The sequence below is a fragment of the Xiphophorus couchianus genome, chromosome 15 (assembly GCF_001444195.1).
Source record: "Xiphophorus couchianus chromosome 15, X_couchianus-1.0, whole genome shotgun sequence".
Lineage (NCBI taxonomy): Eukaryota > Metazoa > Chordata > Actinopteri > Cyprinodontiformes > Poeciliidae > Xiphophorus > Xiphophorus couchianus.
This window is the reverse complement of record NC_040242.1, coordinates 3,432,084-3,444,764: the sequence shown is the minus strand read 5'-3', so window position 1 is coordinate 3,444,764 and position 12,681 is coordinate 3,432,084. Positions and strand designations below refer to the sequence as shown.

The window sequence follows — 12,681 nt, the reverse complement described above, 5'->3', positions numbered from 1 at the left end:
ACATTTAACTAAAAGAAGCTGATTGTGACTAATTTAATCAGCTCCGTCATCTGTGTGTCAGAGTGAAGGAGTGTGTGTCTTCACACAGCAGCTCGGTTATTTCATTTGAGCGTCTTCTTCTTCTCTGCCTGCTCCTCTGACCCAAACATCATAATCCACATTTTTATTCAAATGTCTGTAGAGACAGAGCAAACAAAGCAGCTCCACCAGATTTTCCTTCATTGATAGATATATCTGATCTAGATCCTAATGGAGCCCTGGCATGCCATTATTTACAGCCAGAAATTACACGCATGCGCACAACGCTGGAGGTCAAAAAGGTTGTTTTACATGAAATCCATGGTGGAGCGCAACCGCTGACACAATGAAACCTGGAGATGTTTGAGTCAGTTAGTGCAATGAGCCACAGCAAGGGGAGAAATAACAGAAATATTGCTGAAGAACAACTCAACTTTGCGTTGGACTTGTTGCCATAGCAACTGACAACAACACCACTTTATGTTCCAGAATTCCACACTAAACATTCAAACACACTGAACAGAACATTCAATCTGTCACAGTTTTATGTTTTCACGCTTGGTGTTTATTTTGTGATTATTACCATTCGCTGTGGTAGATTAGCTATTGCTAAGCTAACACAGCAGTTGTTGATTAGCTCATTTAAACACCTGCTTTACTGATGACCTGTCAAGTTGGTCGCCATGTTTTATTTTTGAACTGAACCCAAACCCACAGAATTCCACATCACGTCTACATGCTGCGGTTGTCAAAGTCAAGCTAGCGTAACTGAGCTACTTCAGTCCATGTAACATGCAGGAAGACAGCAGATTTAACTTTCACATAACTTAATGTGTTAAACTCTGAGTTATGAATCTATTATTTTTTCATAACATTTGTCGCTACCACAACTCCTGACTGTAAATATGAATCTGCAGGGACAGAGTGCAGCGTTTTCACTGCCGCTTATGGCTTATTCCCTCCAGTTTGTCCCAGCACACTCCGCTGTGCATCAGGTTTAATACGATGAGATGATTAATGCTGAAGGGGAGCAGTGAGTCAGGCTGCTGACATACAATATTTATATGCATCTCATTGGAAAACATTGAATATGTCAAATCTCCAAGGACTCGTCTGAATTTTAATGATGTCACGAGGAAAAAGAAGAGTGGCTCAGGTTTCCAGGTGTGTTAATTATTCAAAACTCCAGCATCTGTTTTAAGAAATAAATTACTACAATTTTTAAACTCTGACATTTACAGCTATGGAGGGTTTGAAAGAAATAAATAAATAAGTTAGATTGGAACTGATGGAAGAAATATATTGCAAAGAAAGCTTGACTGGATTTTCTAGGACTGAATTTCCACCTATAGGTTACATAAAGTCAACACTTTATAATGTATGGGAGATTATTTGCACATTGCTTTTATCAACTATTGGAATAAATATTAAATATTAAACAATACATAATAAATATTAACAAATAAAATGGCTCCAACAACAAAAAAGAACAAAAAATCTGAAATTACAAAATAAGAACCACTCTGCCTGTTTTGGGTTTTACTGACGGGACCTTTCCGCATGTTTCTTGTCGCTGTTTTTTATACATGACTCTCAGCTCTGCTGGGATGAAGAAAACAGGACCTGGCATGCATGTCTGCAGAAAAGGTCAGAGCATTAAGTGTCACACTGGAAAGCAGATGAACACTTCAGACTCTTCATGAACATAGAGTCCAGTTAAATCCACCTCTTGACCTTCAAAGGAACATCTGCAGGTTTAAAGATACCTGAAACATCCCTTTATTTTATTAAAATGTACAAATAAACAGGTTTAAAGGCTTTTTTTGATAGTTCATTTAAACTGGTTCATATTCTGACAGCAACTTTTAATCTCTGGTTGTTTCATCTGTTTCCAGTTGATGTTCGGTTTGAGCCAAGTGGAGACGCGTCTCAGCAACATCTCATTACCTGCTCAGTGGGTTTGACGCTCATATAGACTGAATTCAGCTTATAGTGCACAGAAATTACAACCGACGCTATCTGAACTGGATCTGTTTACATGGCAAACAGATCCATTCATATCCAAACAAACCCAGAGAGCAGTTCATACATCCACTCCAATACGGTTCCAGCTAAAACACAATACTGTCATATTTAGCTTATGATGCTAATTTGAAAGAGATTGTAAATTAAACAGAGTTGGGAGGAGATATTATGCAGCTTGTCAGCACAAGATCAAGTTTATGATAACAAGAGTGAGTAGGAGATTTTGTGTGAAGCTAATTGGGTCTTAGAAAGTATTAAATTCAACATTTAGCCTCTGAAAGTTAGAATTACTCACTATAACAGCTTTATGAGTACTGATCACTAAATCAGATAGAAACTATGAGAAATAATCTAAAGATTCAGAGCAAAGGCCTGGTGATGATGCAGAACCACTGATAAGCTCATCAGTGGTTCTGTTAATTGCATGATCAGCATAAACTGAATAAGGTAAGAAATCAAGCTACAGGAAAATGTGTTAAAGCTGAATTTACTCATTTTCTAATATTCCTTGAATGTAGAGCTGATCCATTCCGTCTTTTTTGCCAGTTTTTACATTATGCAATATGAATTTCTTCTTTACGTCACCCAGACAACCAGCAGTTGAATGAAAAAATGCTGCTAAACATGTCAGATGCAGTTTTTATTGTTTTAATGTTTTTGAGGGTAGTCAATGCTTGGGAAGGAATGAGTTACAGAGAAAGTTGAATCAGAAACAGTGTTAGTGGCCAAGATGTCTGCAGAAGTGATTTGACAGTATGCAGAGATTAAGTAAAAATATACAAACTGTAGAGAAATGTAAATAAAAGTGAAAAGGTCAGTCAGTTTTAGTTAAAACAGGCAGGTTGTGGTTGTGGTTGTGCAAATATACTGATTTTGCTTCCCAGCAGAGAAGCTGGGAGGAGTTCATTGTGTTCATCAGACAGCCTGGGGGGAAAAAATGTCTCTGGACTTCTTCCTTCAGGTCAGCTGCAGAGCTGCAGTTTGTAAAAACCAAACAGTGTCAGTATGTGAGGACCAGCTCAGGTCCAGAGAAATGTTTTGTCCTTTTCTGGCTGGGAGCAGAACTTCTTCTTTATAACACACTAACAAGGTTTAGACACCAACCTTCCCAGTGATATACATTAAACCTGAGCTGCAGGTCCTGCAGCAGCAGCTCTGATGATGTAAATGTGAGTAAACCAACAGAGTGTAAGGAATGTGGTGTGAAAGCAGGAAATCTCAGGGCACTGAACTAACAATCCGTCTCATTAATGGGCTTTCAGGAAGCCGTTCTCCTGGCAGCGTTTACATCCTCCTTCATTTTAAACACGACCGCTCACATTGTTGTGAACGGATTTCTACATGAAACATAAAAGCTCAGAGATGTAAGGATCCAAAACCAGGAGGTGGGAATGACTATTTCACACCTTTACAAACTAAAACCTGAGAAAATAAATCTCAGGTTAATATCAGACTCTCCCTCTGTTGATGACTTCATCATCAACTACTCTTTCACATTGTTTATCACCTCGGTAGAACATTTCACAGAGCTGTCAGAAGAACTGCTCTTAAAGATTCACTGTGGCTAAATGCTTACATTATTTGTTTAAAGTTCTGGAAAGATGAGAGTCACTAAATAAAAAGACAACATTTTCCTACATCCTCTTCTTAAGGATGTCCAACTGAAACTTAAAGGTGACCTGTTTGGATTCCTTGACCAGTTCATTGTAGCTCTGTGGATTATAGAAAACACGTCATTCTTTTACTCTGCTCAGTTCTGCCTATTTTCAGCTGTTTTAGTGTCTCTGTCACTTTAAAACAAATAAGCTGCTGCTGGCCATGCCCCCCCAACTGTGAAAATGTGAAAATGGCTGCAGACAGATGCGCAATTATACAGCCGTATATCTTTGAAAAGCAAAAGTGGAGCCTCCTGCACGACCAACAAAATGCTTTCAGTGGTTTCTGGATGATAGTTGTCTTTTCCAGCAGCCATTGTACAGCGGATACAGTGATAAAACCAGCTGACCAAACATGCTGGAACTCAGTTTGGGTTGCTAGGTAACAGGCTGGGTTTCACTGGGGTTGCTATGTAACGGGACAGTGCCTGCTGATTTGTGACTTTGCATTTGAAAAGCTCATTTTCCAGACACAAAAAAACATGAACCTATTAAAAAAACCAGCAGGGTGATTTATTGAAGCACTTGGACATTTTTTGTACAAAAATGTGCAAAATGTGAATTTAGCATAAAATGTCCTGACTCGCTGCTCCTGTAGGTGACCAGCCTGCAGTTTTAAATCACCATTTTCCAGCTTCCTGTTTGCCGTTGAGCTGCAGCTCCTCCTCCTCCAAACCGCTTCTGTTCGGCATCATCCATCTGAAAGCCCATAACATCAGCCTAACGGCAAACTCATTTCCAGATCTGCTACTCACCCAGCTGTGTCTCTGACCCTGGTGGTCTCCAGTGGGCCCCTAACGAGGCTAAAGGCCACTAACGAGCTCTCAGCGGCTCCTGACTCGCCTGAAGGTCCTTGATGAGGACACAAGCCTAATGGATATTTAGCACGGATTGGTCTGGCTAACTGGAGTTAAATCACTTCCCATCAACATCAGGGACAGTGATACCCCGTTGAGCTGAAGTTTTCTCTGAACTGATTACAGCTGGAAGGCCAAAGCTTTTGTCACTTACAGCTGGGAGAACAATTGGTTTGTATTCTTTGGTTTTTCTTGGTTTTTGTTGGTGTTTGGTGTAAAATCTCATCACTAGAAAGTACTTCCTGAGAAAAAAGTTGATGTTTGGATATTTACTCAGCTATTTTCCACAACTGTTTCACATCTGAAAACAGATTCTTTCTTCAGCAAAAAAAACCAGGGATCACACTGACCTGATACACAGAAATAAAAGTTCTTGCTGTTGATGAAAGACGAAGACCTGGCAGGAAAAGGGGAATCTGGGCAAAGAAAGAAAGCATTTCTTCCCACCTTTGTATGTGCCATCGATTTTTCTCACAGCTTTCTGCCACTAAAGTGTCATCACAAAGAGTTGTGATAAGAGAACAAAGAAGAAGTCTGCTATTTAGAGAGATGGGTTTTAATGGTAGGAAATGGCTTCTTCTGACAGATAAAAGAGGGTCAGGATGAGGAGGAGAGGAACGGAGCAGAGCGTGAAGAGGACAGGAAGTCTGCAGGTGTACGACTCAAACAAACACTTGGTTTCCACAGAGCCCGTCTGGTTGGTGATGTTTTATTTTGGAAAATAATGTTGGCTGATTTAAAGATGTCTGGATGTCAGCAGAACTCATCTTACACGTTTCAAAAGCTCGTTAACGCAGACAGCCAATCACATGGCAGCTTCTTGTGCGTTATGAAGACAGCTTCACTAATCATCAACATTAGATCTGTTGACACTAAAGATCTACACCAATACTGTATTTAGCGGGAGCTAATGCTAACTGAAAGGGTACAACCCTCAAGCACCAATTTAATGTAAAATATGATATACATGCTGAATAACGTTCTTAGGTACCATGTTTATGTTTTTCTGTACTGTCTGTGTTTTATTTTTGTTCCTGTATGTTTCTTGTTTGAAATAAATGTTTCAGAAAAGAAGAGAGCACCTGAGTACGGTAGACTTTAAATGGCCTTCACCCACTTCAAAACAACAGCAGAAATATAAACACAACTACTTTAATAATTCTTAACAGTCGATAACCAATAATTCAGCACAGATGATAAACATTATGTGACTGAAAGTCTCCAAATCTGCCAACAATTTTGTGGTTTGGAAATCAATTTAGGGGAAGCTAAGTGCGCCAAGACATTTCAAAGTTAATAACCAGATTAAGACGTCTCCTTTAGGATTTAAACCAGGGAAGAAAAATCAGCAGCTTATTATTGTCATGTCAGACTTGAAACTATGTAAAGTGATTCATAAAAGTCTGAAGTGGCTTGTCTTTTTTCAGATAGAGTCAGACTTCATCAAGTCGAAAATGATCAGTAAGGTTTCATATTGCAACTAATCTGCTAATCTATTCTTTGGTAACTGATGGCTGTTCATTCATCTCAGTCACTTTATTCAACTGTTTCCCGGCTCCGTTACATTTCAAGTGCCATGATCTGGTTTACCTCAGGAAGCAGTGAAACGTTCTTTTGTTTCTCAAAGCGAACCTGTAAAACCTTGAAACTCTGTAGTATTTATTGCACAGAAACTCCACTGAGACACTTTGGCGTCTCATCTGTCTGAGGACCGATTCATTTATCACCAGACTCTGTTAAGACTGCAAGGTTAAATCGTATTACATTCTCCTCATGCCAGAAACACAGCAATTATTCCCAACTCCAAATATGACAGTTTCTGAAACTTTATAAGGTTGGTTGGTTTCACAATGTGCACAGCTGAACTCCAGCTTCCGGTTAACGAAGGAGGATTTCCTGCTGAAAGGCTGAGAGGAGCTGCAGATGATGCTCAGGACCTGCTGAGGTCTCTGAGCGAAGCCAGACCACTCGGCTTTCAGACTCGGCGTCACAGCTGCTGGAGGAGCTCCAGGTTCCTCTGTGGAGTTTTAAAGAATTAATCTGATGCGTTGAAGAGAACATTAAAAACTTCAGAGTGCATTAAAAACCTTCAGGAACGCTGCTTCATGTTGGGGGACATTAAATCCCTCAAAGTGGAGAGAAAACAGCCGTGGATGCAAAATGTGACAAAACTTTGTGCAGTTTTTCAGCTCTGCTTCATTTGGACAAAAAATATCTGCAGGTTGTAGCAACCTGGTGATCCTTTATGGGGAAAAACACGGAGCTGATTGGAAAACAAAACTGTTCAAAGAAAGAGTGATGGAGATTTTTTTATCAAATGATTCAAGAAATTCAGATAAAATTTGATGAAGCAGCTAAGCTGGACTGCCTGACCCGACATCTGAATCAAATCACTCCTTCATTAACGTCATCCTGCCTCGGTAACGAGACTTTTAATCCATTCAGGTGAACTGAAGCAGGGATTCATCTGATCCACCTGCTGTAAAAAGTAATTTATTACACTGGAGAAACTGATTCATGGATTCTTTAGAAACTCTGAGCTAAGAACAATCTGGTTCCAGCTTGGGACGTTTACACCAAGGGAAGCAGTCACTGTTTTATTCTTATCAGTAAAACAGATTCAGATAAACGACCAACTGGATCGGCGGCAGCGGCGGCGCAGCATCCAGGCAGAAATCGATCCTCTGGGACTCGAGCACACGGCTGTGGGGTACTCCCAATGAGCCATTGGTTTTTCTTGGACATTAATTTGGAGGTTTAGTTTTTCCTGAAGGAGCTCAGTGTGGAAAACACCAGCTGTGATCTTAGTTATGTGTCCAGCTGCTGCACACTGCCTCCATATTTAACATCACCAGTTCCTGGAGGAGCAGCTGACTCTCAGATCCATTAATGACTCAAACAGCAGGGGGTGCCGGCACTAACTGCAGCAGCAGAAACCGACCGGCTCTGGGTCCTGAGTGAGCAGATTGGGTTCTGATTAGATGTGTGACATGGTCAGAGTCTGTGCATGGCAGCAGCCTGACGTTGTCACGCCGGCATCAGGAAGCCGGAGCGGCGCCACAGCAGCAGGAAAGCTTCAGCCACACTTCACCATTTTCAGCCTTATTCTGGTTTTTGTCTCAAAATAAACAGACTGACAGAAACGTCAAACCTGATCAGTGAAACACACGTTTCCTCTTTAGTTGCTATAGAAACCTGGACAAACATTGTCCATCATATTCAGATCAAAAGTCTACTCAGGCTAAAATTAATACAAAACATTTCTGTTTAATTCAACTTCGAGTCACAGAGTTTGAAGTGATAGATTATAATGTGATTTTTAAAAATTATTAATAATTCCATAATTTTTGTCAAAAATGACCCAATTTTTCAGTTTCTTAGAAGTTTCAAAATAAATCATTTAACTAGTTAAAGATTTAACTAGTTGTTAAATGATTAACTAATTAATCTCCTCTCACATGAAAAGATTAATAAATCTGTTCATATGATTTTTATAACATTATAATTAAATGTTATAAATGTACAGATGTCTCAAACATCTGGATTAATGCTTCTGCCACGTTTCACCAGCATCACAGCCAATCAGATGTCTCTGTAGGAAATAGATCATCAAAACATATTTCTGTGTAAACAGAAATTAGTTAATATTGACTAGTAGCTTATGAAATGTTCATAAACTCTCTTAACTCCAAGTTTTAATATGTAAAATAAAAATAGCGCATTACCAATCTCTTGTTTGGTTAATAAAATGATATAAACTCATAAATAAACGATAAAAATGAGCAACTTGACAGGCTACCGGTGCAGCCATTGCCCTGAAAAGCCAACGTACATCAAGTGAAATCCTGAATTTACTTGATGGATGAAAATAAACAATAAGATGCCACTGAGACTCAGAAAACACTGAGTGGGAGGAGAAGAAGCCCAAAAGAATCGCTCCTCATCAAAGAGAACAAACTCAGACAGGAGCTCAAGCCTCAAACAAACTGTCATCGTTGGAGAACCAGAGGTCATGTCTAAGAAATCTTTGAACTGTGAGGGTTGAAACATTTCTGTTGAACAGCTGAGATATAACAGTTTAAAGGGAGCCTTTAATGCCAGGTTGGAAAGACAAGAACTGAAATAGAGTGGAAGTGAATTAGAGGTTGCCCTCTGTAAAAACATTGCCGCTTCTCCAGCAGTTAGGAAAGGGAAGGTGGAGGATATTTATTAAGGTGGCTGACAGATGCAAACATGCAGAAAACGTTGAACTGAGCTGCAAACGCATGAATGATGCAAACTCCAAAACACACAAACAAAAATGCAACAGAAAACGTTACAAACACAAAACGCTGTATCACAGAAAACAGAAGCAAAAGGGAAATTCAGTAAACAACAAAAACAGCAGCAAGAATGAAATGTTGCAAACTCGCTGCACAAACAAATGTCCTCCAGGCCACCAGGGGGAGTCGACCTCCAGACATTCAGTAAAGAAGTGATTCAGTTCAGAAGAAAGTTAGAGGAAGAAAGAAAAAGTATCTTATGCTGCATGTCTATTTCAAACATTAAGTATTTTACAATGATACAGCAGCGTATTTATACAGGTGATATTACCTACTCCAGACTCCCCCTAGTGGTCTGGAGGACTTCCGTTTTTGCAGCGCGAGTTTGCAGTATTTCATCTTTTGCATCATTTTTCCCTTTGCCTCCATTTCCTGTAGTTGCAGCACTTTTAGATTTCAGCATTTTTATGTTTCATTTGTGTTTTTTGTGTTTTGAAGCTCGAATCGTTTCTGTGTTTGCAATGCATTTTGCCGTTTGCTGCTTGTTTGCACTTTTTGACCACCATAATTTATGCTTTGATCTATCATACATGCAGATAAAAAAAAAATAAAATGAGCATAAGAGCAGGACCATGGAGCTTCAAAGATCACGAAACTTTCTCATTTTGTGGATCCACTTAGATTCTGCTCATCTTTTTGACTTTCATAGATGTTTTTAGGGTTGTTACAGGTTTTAAAGTTACACTTTTCTATATTCCTTCTCTTCCATTTGAGAGACAAAAAGTATCTTTATCTGCACTTGTATCAAACACACAGCAGGAGCTTTATGTTTTTACACTCTAAAATGATGTGAACATTTAAGGTTTTAAATCTCCTGAGTGTCCAGTTTGGTATTTCTGTTTAAATTCAGTCTAACTTATGGAGCTTTTAGCTGCAGTGCATTAACAGATGGCTGATAGTCACAGGTCTGAATTAATCCTGCTCCGTGTGACTGTGCTGCTAAATCACGGATATGCTTCGCCTCTCAGGAATTTAAAATGCACAAGGAATGATTGAAATGACAAAGTGCTCCGGCTTCCCCTTTGTCTTTTTGCAGCCTCAGCCATCCAATCGCTGGTCGTTTGTCATGGTTTACGACACTGGGAGAAAGACTACACATTTATTTGCTGTTTGCATTTGGACCAGAAAACAAACAGAGATTCTTTAATGATTGATTTGAGCTTTCTATTAGTTAGAACAGAGACAGAGGCAGGATTTTATATTCCATTTCTTTGCTACGGGAAACAGTTGAAACTTCTGAGGCAGAAGCAGAATAATAGCTGTTGTGATGGGGGGTTGTCGAGTCCCTCAGCAGCCCTGACAGAAAACAAAGAAGCAACAACAGCCTTCTTGTTTTTCTCATCACGGCTGCAGGTAGAAGCTGATCGGTGCGGCAGACTGCAGCCTTGCATCATGGGAGCTGACCCCAACAGTAGCCTGTAGCCTGCAGAGCTGCTGCAAGCAGCTTTTCATGGAAATGTTTATGTAGCGGATTCTGAGTTTCATGGAGATATGTGAACATGGGAGAACTCTGAAGAACTGCTGGCTAAGGGGAAAGTTTTCATGCTTAAAGAAGTGAAGTGGAGGCAGACCTGAATGATGCTTCTGCTCCTTTAAAATGTCAAACCTCAGGGGATTTATGCTATACTCAATATTTTCTGCATCTTCCAAGTTTTTCTTTTTTATCAGCTGGATCTCAACCAGCCAACCTCACCTAATTTCCACTCTGCTGTGGAAACATGAGTTGTAGATTTAGCAGAAAATGATTTTCTATCCATCTGTATGTGATGGACTGGCGACCAGTCTGGGGTGAGCCCTGCCTCTGGCCCAATTACTGATGGAGATAGGAAGCAAAAAGCCCACAACTGTCAGTGAAGTAACTTGAACCTGACAAAATTATCAATAAATAAGAATGTACTGAAATTAACCAATGAAAAGCAGATGCTACTTTTGAGATCTAGTCTTCACACACACTGGCTGGACGGTAAGGTGAGGTCAGTTCTGGGTCCAAGAGGCATCAAGAAGATAAATAGAGAATCTAACTGGGTTTCCAGTTAAAGGTAGACCTGCAGGGGGATCATCAGCGGTTTGGCTAACTGTACGCTGAGGCCTGGCTCATCCTGGGGTTTGATCCTGTCAACATTTGTGCAAAGGCTAACTGTAAAAATGGCTGATGCATTGACATGGTTCTGCTTGGTACTACGGTATTTACCTGCTTTGAACAATCGGGTTGTCAAATGCAGTCACATCTACTTTCACCTCTGTTATATCAGGCAAAGTCCTTCATTCAACAGGAAAAACTGCCTGGAGCCTCTCAGCGTCTCATTTTCTTGCCTCTTTAACTTGCGGATGTTTATCCTGAAGAGCAAATCTGCTTGTTTTCCTGACCCACTATGTGAAGGATGACTCTAATAGAGGTCAGGGAAACTAAATAATGAAAATGATTAATTAATATAGTCTTTAATTAATGAATGCAATTAGATAAGGTCTTTTCAACGTTTAAGGGTCAGTTGATATTATCCTCATGAGTCTGCTGGTCTGAGGAGGTACATCAGCTGAAGTTATGCCCACCATCAGTCAGTGGACTGGAAACGCTGGAAGATTTATGGCCAAATTAAAACTCTGATGTTGACAAATGTGTTTGGGTTAAAAAGGCCAAATTATTTTGTATACTCCTGCCTCGTGACCTCATTAGACTTATTTTCTACCCTACATGATAGACATGCTTGTTTTCTGTGGGGACAGGACTAAATGAAGGCAGCGGACATCATTTGTTCCAAAACAACTTTACTTAATTATAGCAATAAAAGAGCTGAAAGGCTGCCGTCCTCTAAGATAAATAACATTGGGTGATGTTTCACAGTCAGAGGCTCCAGGCGGTTTTGCCCGGCCTGGTTCAGGGGCTGCAGCAGAGGTGAGAGTAGCTGTGACTGAGTACCAGAGAATCGGCTGACCTAGCACGGACAACAGATGCTACCGTCATGACACTGACCCAGGACGCCCGTTAGCTGGGTCATAAGGTCAAAGACAACATCATCACACAGCAATGGAAGACAGTGAGTCTCATTGAGATTTTATCAAGGATTGATCAGATCTGTGGTTCTATGATCTGTAGGTGTTTGAACATTTCTTGTTCATCTTGTTAGATCTTCTTGGTTTCTGTAATCAAGCAGTTTTTGTCTTGGCAGCTGATGGCATGAGACTTCTGCACATTTACAGAGAGGGCTTGTCTACTTAATGTAAGCAAAATGTTTCATTTGAATTAGTTCAGTGGGGAGAGATGCCATGTGCTTGACAGCACAGCTCAATGTGTAAATCCTTTACTGGTGCTCAGTGAACGTAGTTTATGCAAAATCAACACTGGGTCTGGCCAACAGGAAATATTCTGTACCGAATATTTCTATTCATTCAACGGCCACAAAAAAAATCTAATTCTGCAGTCAGACTGTCAAAGATCTGCTGGGATGAACGTAGCTGAGAGATTGAGAAGTTCAGCTTGAGCCACAACTCTGAGAAGTTTTCTGCGTTGTCTTCATTTTGCATTTCCACTCGATTTTCATCTCACTTCAGCACTCTGTCTGGGATTTCTCCCATTGAGCTTGATTTCTCAGGATGCATTTCATCCTGGCCAATCAGCAATTTTCTGCTCTGTTTTTGAATTGTGAAGCCATTCGGTCCATGTTGGCCTTGCTTCCAACTGCTGAGTGATTCAGTTACGAGCAGAAAGATGTTTGAGACATTTCCTACTCCTGCTCCTCATTGAGTTTGGTGAAAGTCTAATTCTTTGCAGTGAGAGTCCAAGTAATTATTTCTCCGTAGCCCAGA

The 12,681-nt window shown here is 40.2% G+C and overlaps 1 protein-coding gene across 1 annotated transcript in view; it reads left to right on the top strand.

The window, feature by feature from the left end:
- nmbr (neuromedin B receptor) overlaps positions 1 to 12,681 on the top strand; it is a 45,021-nt gene that overhangs the window by 13,035 nt on the left and 19,305 nt on the right. The gene's annotated exons all lie outside the window — the stretch shown is intronic.